This window comes from Hyla sarda, unplaced genomic scaffold (assembly GCF_029499605.1).
Source record: "Hyla sarda isolate aHylSar1 unplaced genomic scaffold, aHylSar1.hap1 scaffold_888, whole genome shotgun sequence".
NCBI lineage: Eukaryota > Metazoa > Chordata > Amphibia > Anura > Hylidae > Hyla > Hyla sarda.
The window spans coordinates 46,294-59,092 of NW_026610917.1; the positions used below are offsets into that span (position 1 = coordinate 46,294).

The following is a 12,799-nucleotide window of genomic DNA, read 5'->3' on the forward strand; positions in this document are numbered from 1 at the left end:
GGGTGGTGCACTGTACCCGAAGATACTGCCATATCGGGTCAATGCATAGGGCGACGGAAGCAAGCTTCGAAATCGGCCCCCGTTCTCAAAAATCCATTTAATATATGGTCCCCAGATAGGGGACGTATCAGATATTAAACTGATAAGAACAGATACTACACTTGATCTTAGCCAAAAGGCCGAGAAGCGATAACCGTGAAAGGGGCGGGCCCAACAAGGTCCCCTTCATGGGCACTATCACTGCTTGCTGTCAGGGAGGCTGCCAGACAATTTTCCATGCACACTCTGGGCTGGGGGGCAGTCAACCACCAGTACACACAGCAGAACCTAAACCCATACCATTATTGCTAAGCAGCAAGACAGGGGCCCATTGCACTCCCACGGGGCCTTTTTAAATGCAATCCATAACCCGGATTTGCCAGGAACCCTTCTTACTCCTCCTACTTGCATGTGACACTGGGCTTAGGATCTGCATAGGAAACACACACACAAGCACACACCTACCTTTGTTGCCTGCAGATGCCTCCTTGGCTGTCCCCAAACGGTATCAAACCAACACCCACGGGAAGCTGTAAGCATAGAGGACATGCCTGCACCCCATTGGACTTACCTGTGTGGGTTAAACCCGGGTTATTTGACAACCTATGGCGGTGATGGTTCTGCTCAGGCAGAGCAGTGCTGATGCTCCTCATAAAGCTGTCGCTGCTGTGAAGGTTCTAGGTGACATCACAAATCCCTATGGTTACATACACAACAAAGCTGGGTTGTTGTTGTTTACACTCTGCAAGGCCTGTGGAAGTGAGTGACATCATAGCACTGTAGTTCTGAGGGTTCTAGATGGATGCAACAATCTCCTGTTGCTTCTATGAAGGCCATAATAGACGACATCACCAAACAGCTCCATAGTCACATACACAGCAAAGGAGAGATGTTGTTTACACCTAGTGATGTCAGTGGTATTGAGTGACATCACAGCACAGTGCTAAGGCTCCTGGGCCTGGACACAGCAGCGGCTGCAATATCTCAACGGAGAATACGTTTATATATATGTGTGTGTGTGCGCGTATATATATATATATATATATATATATATATATATATATATATATATATTTCTCCGCCGAAATCACTTTTAAACCCATTTCCACCTTTTTTTCCCTTCTCTTCCTCTTACTTTTTTTTCACGTTTTTTTATGTTTTTCTCCTTTTCGCCTCTTTTCTGGGCGTATTATTCTTCTTTTTCTTCTTTTTTTTCGTCTAATGCATACCCCATCAGTGCAGCAATGCTTATTCAATACCGCCAGCAGATGGAGACACTGGGGGATAATTTTCTAAGGATTTATACTGATTTTTCCTGTCTGAATTTGTCGCACAGAAAGTTGCAGGCCAAATATGTGTGACATTTCTGCGACTTTAGCTTCTAGAGCATTTTTACAACATTATACATAGGTGCTGAATACATAAAAAGCGACTGTTCAGCGACAGACAAGTCGCATCGGCTGAAAGTAGGCCAGAATGTCAGTCCATGTTGGAGCAGGTTTAGATACAGTCTAAAGCATAGATCTCAAAGTCTGTGCACAGAATTTAGCAAGGGCCTCGCACCTTCTGATGCATCAGGTAGGTGCACAATAGCATAGCCTAACCCTCTGTACTTTGGTCTATATTGATGCGGGACATAGACAGCCAGCTGATGACCAATCCATTAGTGCAATGGATGGCTGGAAGCATTTGTCTTTGCCTTTGCAATACCACAGAAGCAATGCATGGTCAATGTACAGCAATGACACACCTGTGTGAACAGCCAGGAGACCCCCCCCCCCCCATGTTATGTTACATAGTTACATAGTTAGTACGGTCGAAAAAAGACATATGTCCATCAAGTTCAACCAGGGAATTAAGGGGTAGGGGTGTGGCGCGATATTGGGGAAGGGATGAGATTTTATATTTCTTCATAAGCATTAATCTTATTTTGTCAATTAGGAACATTCAGCACCCACCCGCTATCAAGGCAGCTGCCTATCATGTCATGCCCTACCTGCACAGGTGTGCTGGCTACTCAAATGATCCAATTAAGGAGGCCATTTAGTCAGCAGCAGCAGAAGTCCTGTGCCTGGACGCTCCAACAGCGGCCAGACACAAGCAGAAGCAGAAGCAGCAGCAGCACCACCTTTTGTTTTTTGGCTGCAGCAGCAGCAGCAGCAAGGCCCACAGGGCTGGCTAGCTGGCTAGCCAGCAAGCAGGTAGCAATGAAAGTAGGAATCTTTCTTTTTAACCCTGTAAGGGGGTGGTGCACTGTACCCGAAGATACTGCCATATCGGGTCAATGCATAGGGCGACGGAAGCAAGCTTCGAAATCGGCCCCCGTTCTCAAAAATCCATTTAATATATGGTCCCCAGATAGGGGACGTATCAGATATTAAACTGATAAGAACAGATACTACACTTGATCTTAGCCAAAAGGCCGAGAAGCGATAACCGTGAAAGGGGCGGGCCCAACAAGGTCCCCTTCATGGGCACTATCACTGCTTGCTGTCAGGGAGGCTGCCAGACAATTTTCCATGCACACTCTGGGCTGGGGGGCAGTCAACCACCAGTACACACAGCAGAACCTAAACCCATACCATTATTGCTAAGCAGCAAGACAGGGGCCCATTGCACTCCCACGGGGCCTTTTTAAATGCAATCCATAACCCGGATTTGCCAGGAACCCTTCTTACTCCTCCTACTTGCATGTGACACTGGGCTTAGGATCTGCATAGGAAACACACACACAAGCACACACCTACCTTTGTTGCCTGCAGATGCCTCCTTGGCTGTCCCCAAACGGTATCAAACCAACACCCACGGGAAGCTGTAAGCATAGAGGACATGCCTGCACCCCATTGGACTTACCTGTGTGGGTTAAACCCGGGTTATTTGACAACCTATGGCGGTGATGGTTCTGCTCAGGCAGAGCAGTGCTGATGCTCCTCATAAAGCTGTCGCTGCTGTGAAGGTTCTAGGTGACATCACAAATCCCTATGGTTACATACACAACAAAGCTGGGTTGTTGTTGTTTACACTCTGCAAGGCCTGTGGAAGTGAGTGACATCATAGCACTGTAGTTCTGAGGGTTCTAGATGGATGCAACAATCTCCTGTTGCTTCTATGAAGGCCATAATAGACGACATCACCAAACAGCTCCATAGTCACATACACAGCAAAGGAGAGATGTTGTTTACACCTAGTGATGTCAGTGGTATTGAGTGACATCACAGCACAGTGCTAAGGCTCCTGGGCCTGGACACAGCAGCGGCTGCAATATCTCAACGGAGAATACGTTTATATATATGTGTGTGTGTGCGCGTATATATATATATATATATATATATATATATATATATATTTCTCCGCCGAAATCACTTTTAAACCCATTTCCACCTTTTTTTCCCTTCTCTTCCTCTTACTTTTTTTTCACGTTTTTTTACGTTTTTCTCCTTTTCGCCTCTTTTCTGGGCGTATTATTCTTCTTTTTCTTCTTTTTTTTCGTCTAATGCATACCCCATCAGTGCAGCAATGCTTATTCAATACCGCCAGCAGATGGAGACACTGGGGGATAATTTTCTAAGGATTTATACTGATTTTTCCTGTCTGAATTTGTCGCACAGAAAGTTGCAGGCCAAATATGTGTGACATTTCTGCGACTTTAGCTTCTAGAGCATTTTTACAACATTATACATAGGTGCTGAATACATAAAAAGCGACTGTTCAGCGACAGACAAGTCGCATCGGCTGAAAGTAGGCCAGAATGTCAGTCCATGTTGGAGCAGGTTTAGATACAGTCTAAAGCATAGATCTCAAAGTCTGTGCACAGAATTTAGCAAGGGCCTCGCACCTTCTGATGCATCAGGTAGGTGCACAATAGCATAGCCTAACCCTCTGTACTTTGGTCTATATTGATGCGGGACATAGACAGCCAGCTGATGACCAATCCATTAGTGCAATGGATGGCTGGAAGCATTTGTCTTTGCCTTTGCAATACCACAGAAGCAATGCATGGTCAATGTACAGCAATGACACACCTGTGTGAACAGCCAGGAGACCCCCCCCCCCCATGTTATGTTACATAGTTACATAGTTAGTACGGTCGAAAAAAGACATATGTCCATCAAGTTCAACCAGGGAATTAAGGGGTAGGGGTGTGGCGCGATATTGGGGAAGGGATGAGATTTTATATTTCTTCATAAGCATTAATCTTATTTTGTCAATTAGGAACATTCAGCACCCACCCGCTATCAAGGCAGCTGCCTATCATGTCATGCCCTACCTGCACAGGTGTGCTGGCTACTCAAATGATCCAATTAAGGAGGCCATTTAGTCAGCAGCAGCAGAAGTCCTGTGCCTGGACGCTCCAACAGCGGCCAGACACAAGCAGAAGCAGAAGCAGCAGCAGCACCACCTTTTGTTTTTTGGCTGCAGCAGCAGCAGCAGCAAGGCCCACAGGGCTGGCTAGCTGGCTAGCCAGCAAGCAGGTAGCAATGAAAGTAGGAATCTTTCTTTTTAACCCTGTAAGGGGGTGGTGCACTGTACCCGAAGATACTGCCATATCGGGTCAATGCATAGGGCGACGGAAGCAAGCTTCGAAATCGGCCCCCGTTCTCAAAAATCCATTTAATATATGGTCCCCAGATAGGGGACGTATCAGATATTAAACTGATAAGAACAGATACTACACTTGATCTTAGCCAAAAGGCCGAGAAGCGATAACCGTGAAAGGGGCGGGCCCAACAAGGTCCCCTTCATGGGCACTATCACTGCTTGCTGTCAGGGAGGCTGCCAGACAATTTTCCATGCACACTCTGGGCTGGGGGGCAGTCAACCACCAGTACACACAGCAGAACCTAAACCCATACCATTATTGCTAAGCAGCAAGACAGGGGCCCATTGCACTCCCACGGGGCCTTTTTAAATGCAATCCATAACCCGGATTTGCCAGGAACCCTTCTTACTCCTCCTACTTGCATGTGACACTGGGCTTAGGATCTGCATAGGAAACACACACACAAGCACACACCTACCTTTGTTGCCTGCAGATGCCTCCTTGGCTGTCCCCAAACGGTATCAAACCAACACCCACGGGAAGCTGTAAGCATAGAGGACATGCCTGCACCCCATTGGACTTACCTGTGTGGGTTAAACCCGGGTTATTTGACAACCTATGGCGGTGATGGTTCTGCTCAGGCAGAGCAGTGCTGATGCTCCTCATAAAGCTGTCGCTGCTGTGAAGGTTCTAGGTGACATCACAAATCCCTATGGTTACATACACAACAAAGCTGGGTTGTTGTTGTTTACACTCTGCAAGGCCTGTGGAAGTGAGTGACATCATAGCACTGTAGTTCTGAGGGTTCTAGATGGATGCAACAATCTCCTGTTGCTTCTATGAAGGCCATAATAGACGACATCACCAAACAGCTCCATAGTCACATACACAGCAAAGGAGAGATGTTGTTTACACCTAGTGATGTCAGTGGTATTGAGTGACATCACAGCACAGTGCTAAGGCTCCTGGGCCTGGACACAGCAGCGGCTGCAATATCTCAACGGAGAATACGTTTATATATATGTGTGTGTGTGCGCGTATATATATATATATATATATATATATATATATATATATATATTTCTCCGCCGAAATCACTTTTAAACCCATTTCCACCTTTTTTTCCCTTCTCTTCCTCTTACTTTTTTTTCACGTTTTTTTACGTTTTTCTCCTTTTCGCCTCTTTTCTGGGCGTATTATTCTTCTTTTTCTTCTTTTTTTTTCGTCTAATGCATACCCCATCAGTGCAGCAATGCTTATTCAATACCGCCAGCAGATGGAGACACTGGGGGATAATTTTCTAAGGATTTATACTGATTTTTCCTGTCTGAATTTGTCGCACAGAAAGTTGCAGGCCAAATATGTGTGACATTTCTGCGACTTTAGCTTCTAGAGCATTTTTACAACATTATACATAGGTGCTGAATACATAAAAAGCGACTGTTCAGCGACAGACAAGTCGCATCGGCTGAAAGTAGGCCAGAATGTCAGTCCATGTTGGAGCAGGTTTAGATACAGTCTAAAGCATAGATCTCAAAGTCTGTGCACAGAATTTAGCAAGGGCCTCGCACCTTCTGATGCATCAGGTAGGTGCACAATAGCATAGCCTAACCCTCTGTACTTTGGTCTATATTGATGCGGGACATAGACAGCCAGCTGATGACCAATCCATTAGTGCAATGGATGGCTGGAAGCATTTGTCTTTGCCTTTGCAATACCACAGAAGCAATGCATGGTCAATGTACAGCAATGACACACCTGTGTGAACAGCCAGGAGACCCCCCCCCCCATGTTATGTTACATAGTTACATAGTTAGTACGGTCGAAAAAAGACATATGTCCATCAAGTTCAACCAGGGAATTAAGGGGTAGGGGTGTGGCGCGATATTGGGGAAGGGATGAGATTTTATATTTCTTCATAAGCATTAATCTTATTTTGTCAATTAGGAACATTCAGCACCCACCCGCTATCAAGGCAGCTGCCTATCATGTCATGCCCTACCTGCACAGGTGTGCTGGCTACTCAAATGATCCAATTAAGGACGCCATTTAGTCAGCAGCAGCAGAAGTCCTGTGCCTGGACGCTCCAACAGCGGCCAGACACAAGCAGAAGCAGAAGCAGCAGCAGCACCACCTTTTGTTTTTTGGCTGCAGCAGCAGCAGCAGCAAGGCCCACAGGGCTGGCTAGCTGGCTAGCCAGCAAGCAGGTAGCAATGAAAGTAGGAATCTTTCTTTTTAACCCTGTAAGGGGGTGGTGCACTGTACCCGAAGATACTGCCATATCGGGTCAATGCATAGGGCGACGGAAGCAAGCTTCGAAATCGGCCCCCGTTCTCAAAAATCCATTTAATATATGGTCCCCAGATAGGGGACGTATCAGATATTAAACTGATAAGAACAGATACTACACTTGATCTTAGCCAAAAGGCCGAGAAGCGATAACCGTGAAAGGGGCGGGCCCAACAAGGTCCCCTTCATGGGCACTATCACTGCTTGCTGTCAGGGAGGCTGCCAGACAATTTTCCATGCACACTCTGGGCTGGGGGGCAGTCAACCACCAGTACACACAGCAGAACCTAAACCCATACCATTATTGCTAAGCAGCAAGACAGGGGCCCATTGCACTCCCACGGGGCCTTTTTAAATGCAATCCATAACCCGGATTTGCCAGGAACCCTTCTTACTCCTCCTACTTGCATGTGACACTGGGCTTAGGATCTGCATAGGAAACACACACACAAGCACACACCTACCTTTGTTGCCTGCAGATGCCTCCTTGGCTGTCCCCAAACGGTATCAAACCAACACCCACGGGAAGCTGTAAGCATAGAGGACATGCCTGCACCCCATTGGACTTACCTGTGTGGGTTAAACCCGGGTTATTTGACAACCTATGGCGGTGATGGTTCTGCTCAGGCAGAGCAGTGCTGATGCTCCTCATAAAGCTGTCGCTGCTGTGAAGGTTCTAGGTGACATCACAAATCCCTATGGTTACATACACAACAAAGCTGGGTTGTTGTTGTTTACACTCTGCAAGGCCTGTGGAAGTGAGTGACATCATAGCACTGTAGTTCTGAGGGTTCTAGATGGATGCAACAATCTCCTGTTGCTTCTATGAAGGCCATAATAGACGACATCACCAAACAGCTCCATAGTCACATACACAGCAAAGGAGAGATGTTGTTTACACCTAGTGATGTCAGTGGTATTGAGTGACATCACAGCACAGTGCTAAGGCTCCTGGGCCTGGACACAGCAGCGGCTGCAATATCTCAACGGAGAATACGTTTATATATATGTGTGTGTGTGCGCGTATATATATATATATATATATATATATATATATATATATTTCTCCGCCGAAATCACTTTTAAACCCATTTCCACCTTTTTTTCCCTTCTCTTCCTCTTACTTTTTTTTCACGTTTTTTTACGTTTTTCTCCTTTTCGCCTCTTTTCTGGGCGTATTATTCTTCTTTTTCTTCTTTTTTTTCGTCTAATGCATACCCCATCAGTGCAGCAATGCTTATTCAATACCGCCAGCAGATGGAGACACTGGGGGATAATTTTCTAAGGATTTATACTGATTTTTCCTGTCTGAATTTGTCGCACAGAAAGTTGCAGGCCAAATATGTGTGACATTTCTGCGACTTTAGCTTCTAGAGCATTTTTACAACATTATACATAGGTGCTGAATACATAAAAAGCGACTGTTCAGCGACAGACAAGTCGCATCGGCTGAAAGTAGGCCAGAATGTCAGTCCATGTTGGAGCAGGTTTAGATACAGTCTAAAGCATAGATCTCAAAGTCTGTGCACAGAATTTAGCAAGGGCCTCGCACCTTCTGATGCATCAGGTAGGTGCACAATAGCATAGCCTAACCCTCTGTACTTTGGTCTATATTGATGCGGGACATAGACAGCCAGCTGATGACCAATCCATTAGTGCAATGGATGGCTGGAAGCATTTGTCTTTGCCTTTGCAATACCACAGAAGCAATGCATGGTCAATGTACAGCAATGACACACCTGTGTGAACAGCCAGGAGACCCCCCCCCCATGTTATGTTACATAGTTACATAGTTAGTACGGTCGAAAAAAGACATATGTCCATCAAGTTCAACCAGGGAATTAAGGGGTAGGGGTGTGGCGCGATATTGGGGAAGGGATGAGATTTTATATTTCTTCATAAGCATTAATCTTATTTTGTCAATTAGGAACATTCAGCACCCACCCGCTATCAAGGCAGCTGCCTATCATGTCATGCCCTACCTGCACAGGTGTGCTGGCTACTCAAATGATCCAATTAAGGAGGCCATTTAGTCAGCAGCAGCAGAAGTCCTGTGCCTGGACGCTCCAACAGCGGCCAGACACAAGCAGAAGCAGAAGCAGCAGCAGCACCACCTTTTGTTTTTTGGCTGCAGCAGCAGCAGCAGCAAGGCCCACAGGGCTGGCTAGCTGGCTAGCCAGCAAGCAGGTAGCAATGAAAGTAGGAATCTTTCTTTTTAACCCTGTAAGGGGGTGGTGCACTGTACCCGAAGATACTGCCATATCGGGTCAATGCATAGGGCGACGGAAGCAAGCTTCGAAATCGGCCCCCGTTCTCAAAAATCCATTTAATATATGGTCCCCAGATAGGGGACGTATCAGATATTAAACTAATAAGAACAGATACTACACTTGATCTTAGCCAAAAAGCCGAGAAGCGATAACCGTGAAAGGGGCGGGCCCAACAAGGTCCCCTTCATGGGCACTATCACTGCTTGCTGTCAGGGAGGCTGCCAGACAATTTTCCATGCACACTCTGGGCTGGGGGGCAGTCAACCACCAGTACACACAGCAGAACCTAAACCCATACCATTATTGCTAAGCAGCAAGACAGGGGCCCATTGCACTCCCACGGGGCCTTTTTAAATGCAATCCATAACCCGGATTTGCCAGGAACCCTTCTTACTCCTCCTACTTGCATGTGACACTGGGCTTAGGATCTGCATAGGAAACACACACACAAGCACACACCTACCTTTGTTGCCTGCAGATGCCTCCTTGGCTGTCCCCAAACGGTATCAAACCAACACCCACGGGAAGCTGTAAGCATAGAGGACATGCCTGCACCCCATTGGACTTACCTGTGTGGGTTAAACCCGGGTTATTTGACAACCTATGGCGGTGATGGTTCTGCTCAGGCAGAGCAGTGCTGATGCTCCTCATAAAGCTGTCGCTGCTGTGAAGGTTCTAGGTGACATCACAAATCCCTATGGTTACATACACAACAAAGCTGGGTTGTTGTTGTTTACACTCTGCAAGGCCTGTGGAAGTGAGTGACATCATAGCACTGTAGTTCTGAGGGTTCTAGATGGATGCAACAATCTCCTGTTGCTTCTATGAAGGCCATAATAGACGACATCACCAAACAGCTCCATAGTCACATACACAGCAAAGGAGAGATGTTGTTTACACCTAGTGATGTCAGTGGTATTGAGTGACATCACAGCACAGTGCTAAGGCTCCTGGGCCTGGACACAGCAGCGGCTGCAATATCTCAACGGAGAATACGTTTATATATATATATGTGTGTGTGTGCGCGTATATATATATATATATATATATATATATATATATATATATTTCTCCGCCGAAATCACTTTTAAACCCATTTCCACCTTTTTTTCCCTTCTCTTCCTCTTACTTTTTTTTCACGTTTTTTTTACGTTTTTCTCCTTTTCGCCTCTTTTCTGGGCGTATTATTCTTCTTTTTCTTCTTTTTTTTCGTCTAATGCATACCCCATCAGTGCAGCAATGCTTATTCAATACCGCCAGCAGATGGAGACACTGGGGGATAATTTTCTAAGGATTTATACTGATTTTTCCTGTCTGAATTTGTCGCACAGAAAGTTGCAGGCCAAATATGTGTGACATTTCTGCGACTTTAGCTTCTAGAGCATTTTTACAACATTATACATAGGTGCTGAATACATAAAAAGCGACTGTTCAGCGACAGACAAGTCGCATCGGCTGAAAGTAGGCCAGAATGTCAGTCCATGTTGGAGCAGGTTTAGATACAGTCTAAAGCATAGATCTCAAAGTCTGTGCACAGAATTTAGCAAGGGCCTCGCACCTTCTGATGCATCAGGTAGGTGCACAATAGCATAGCCTAACCCTCTGTACTTTGGTCTATATTGATGCGGGACATAGACAGCCAGCTGATGACCAATCCATTAGTGCAATGGATGGCTGGAAGCATTTGTCTTTGCCTTTGCAATACCACAGAAGCAATGCATGGTCAATGTACAGCAATGACACACCTGTGTGAACAGCCAGGAGACCCCCCCCCCCCATGTTATGTTACATAGTTACATAGTTAGTACGGTCGAAAAAAGACATATGTCCATCAAGTTCAACCAGGGAATTAAGGGGTAGGGGTGTGGCGCGATATTGGGGAAGGGATGAGATTTTATATTTCTTCATAAGCATTAATCTTATTTTGTCAATTAGGAACATTCAGCACCCACCCGCTATCAAGGCAGCTGCCTATCATGTCATGCCCTACCTGCACAGGTGTGCTGGCTACTCAAATGATCCAATTAAGGAGGCCATTTAGTCAGCAGCAGCAGAAGTCCTGTGCCTGGACGCTCCAACAGCGGCCAGACACAAGCAGAAGCAGAAGCAGCAGCAGCACCACCTTTTGTTTTTTGGCTGCAGCAGCAGCAGCAGCAAGGCCCACAGGGCTGGCTAGCTGGCTAGCCAGCAAGCAGGTAGCAATGAAAGTAGGAATCTTTCTTTTTAACCCTGTAAGGGGGTGGTGCACTGTACCCGAAGATACTGCCATATCGGGTCAATGCATAGGGCGACGGAAGCAAGCTTCGAAATCGGCCCCCGTTCTCAAAAATCCATTTAATATATGGTCCCCAGATAGGGGACGTATCAGATATTAAACTGATAAGAACAGATACTACACTTGATCTTAGCCAAAAGGCCGAGAAGCGATAACCGTGAAAGGGGCGGGCCCAACAAGGTCCCCTTCATGGGCACTATCACTGCTTGCTGTCAGGGAGGCTGCCAGACAATTTTCCATGCACACTCTGGGCTGGGGGGCAGTCAACCACCAGTACACACAGCAGAACCTAAACCCATACCATTATTGCTAAGCAGCAAGACAGGGGCCCATTGCACTCCCACGGGGCCTTTTTAAATGCAATCCATAACCCGGATTTGCCAGGAACCCTTCTTACTCCTCCTACTTGCATGTGACACTGGGCTTAGGATCTGCATAGGAAACACACACACAAGCACACACCTACCTTTGTTGCCTGCAGATGCCTCCTTGGCTGTCCCCAAACGGTATCAAACCAACACCCACGGGAAGCTGTAAGCATAGAGGACATGCCTGCACCCCATTGGACTTACCTGTGTGGGTTAAACCCGGGTTATTTGACAACCTATGGCGGTGATGGTTCTGCTCAGGCAGAGCAGTGCTGATGCTCCTCATAAAGCTGTCGCTGCTGTGAAGGTTCTAGGTGACATCACAAATCCCTATGGTTACATACACAACAAAGCTGGGTTGTTGTTGTTTACACTCTGCAAGGCCTGTGGAAGTGAGTGACATCATAGCACTGTAGTTCTGAGGGTTCTAGATGGATGCAACAATCTCCTGTTGCTTCTATGAAGGCCATAATAGACGACATCACCAAACAGCTCCATAGTCACATACACAGCAAAGGAGAGATGTTGTTTACACCTAGTGATGTCAGTGGTATTGAGTGACATCACAGCACAGTGCTAAGGCTCCTGGGCCTGGACACAGCAGCGGCTGCAATATCTCAACGGAGAATACGTTTATATATATATATGTGTGTGTGTGCGCGTATATATATATATATATATATATATATATATATATATATTTCTCCGCCGAAATCACTTTTAAACCCATTTCCACCTTTTTTTCCCTTCTCTTCCTCTTACTTTTTTTTCACGTTTTTTTTACGTTTTTCTCCTTTTCGCCTCTTTTCTGGGCGTATTATTCTTCTTTTTCTTCTTTTTTTTCGTCTAATGCATACCCCATCAGTGCAGCAATGCTTATTCAATACCGCCAGCAGATGGAGACACTGGGGGATAATTTTCTAAGGATTTATACTGATTTTTCCTGTCTGAATTTGTCGCACAGAAAGTTGCAGGCCAAATATGTGTGACATTTCTGCGACTTTAGCTTCTAGAGCAT

At 46.0% G+C, this 12,799-nt stretch overlaps 6 non-coding genes across 6 annotated transcripts; all 6 read right to left on the reverse strand.

Annotated features, from left to right (window-relative positions):
* Positions 1 to 191, reverse strand: LOC130348853 (U2 spliceosomal RNA). Its single transcript, XR_008886330.1, has one exon. It is a non-coding gene; the product is annotated as a U2 spliceosomal RNA (small nuclear RNA).
* A 2,091-nt stretch (positions 192 to 2,282) lies between these two features.
* On the reverse strand, positions 2,283 to 2,473 carry LOC130348854 (U2 spliceosomal RNA). Its single transcript, XR_008886331.1, has one exon. It is a non-coding gene; the product is annotated as a U2 spliceosomal RNA (small nuclear RNA).
* Positions 2,474 to 4,553: 2,080 nt separating this feature from the next.
* LOC130348855 (U2 spliceosomal RNA) lies at positions 4,554 to 4,744 on the reverse strand. The gene has a single exon (XR_008886332.1). It is a non-coding gene; the product is annotated as a U2 spliceosomal RNA (small nuclear RNA).
* Positions 4,745 to 6,828: 2,084 nt separating this feature from the next.
* On the reverse strand, positions 6,829 to 7,019 carry LOC130348856 (U2 spliceosomal RNA). Its single transcript, XR_008886333.1, has one exon. It is a non-coding gene; the product is annotated as a U2 spliceosomal RNA (small nuclear RNA).
* Positions 7,020 to 9,097: 2,078 nt separating this feature from the next.
* Positions 9,098 to 9,288, reverse strand: LOC130348833 (U2 spliceosomal RNA). The gene has a single exon (XR_008886313.1). It is a non-coding gene; the product is annotated as a U2 spliceosomal RNA (small nuclear RNA).
* A 2,087-nt stretch (positions 9,289 to 11,375) lies between these two features.
* Positions 11,376 to 11,566, reverse strand: LOC130348858 (U2 spliceosomal RNA). The gene has a single exon (XR_008886334.1). It is a non-coding gene; the product is annotated as a U2 spliceosomal RNA (small nuclear RNA).
* Positions 11,567 to 12,799: the final 1,233 nt, after the last annotated feature.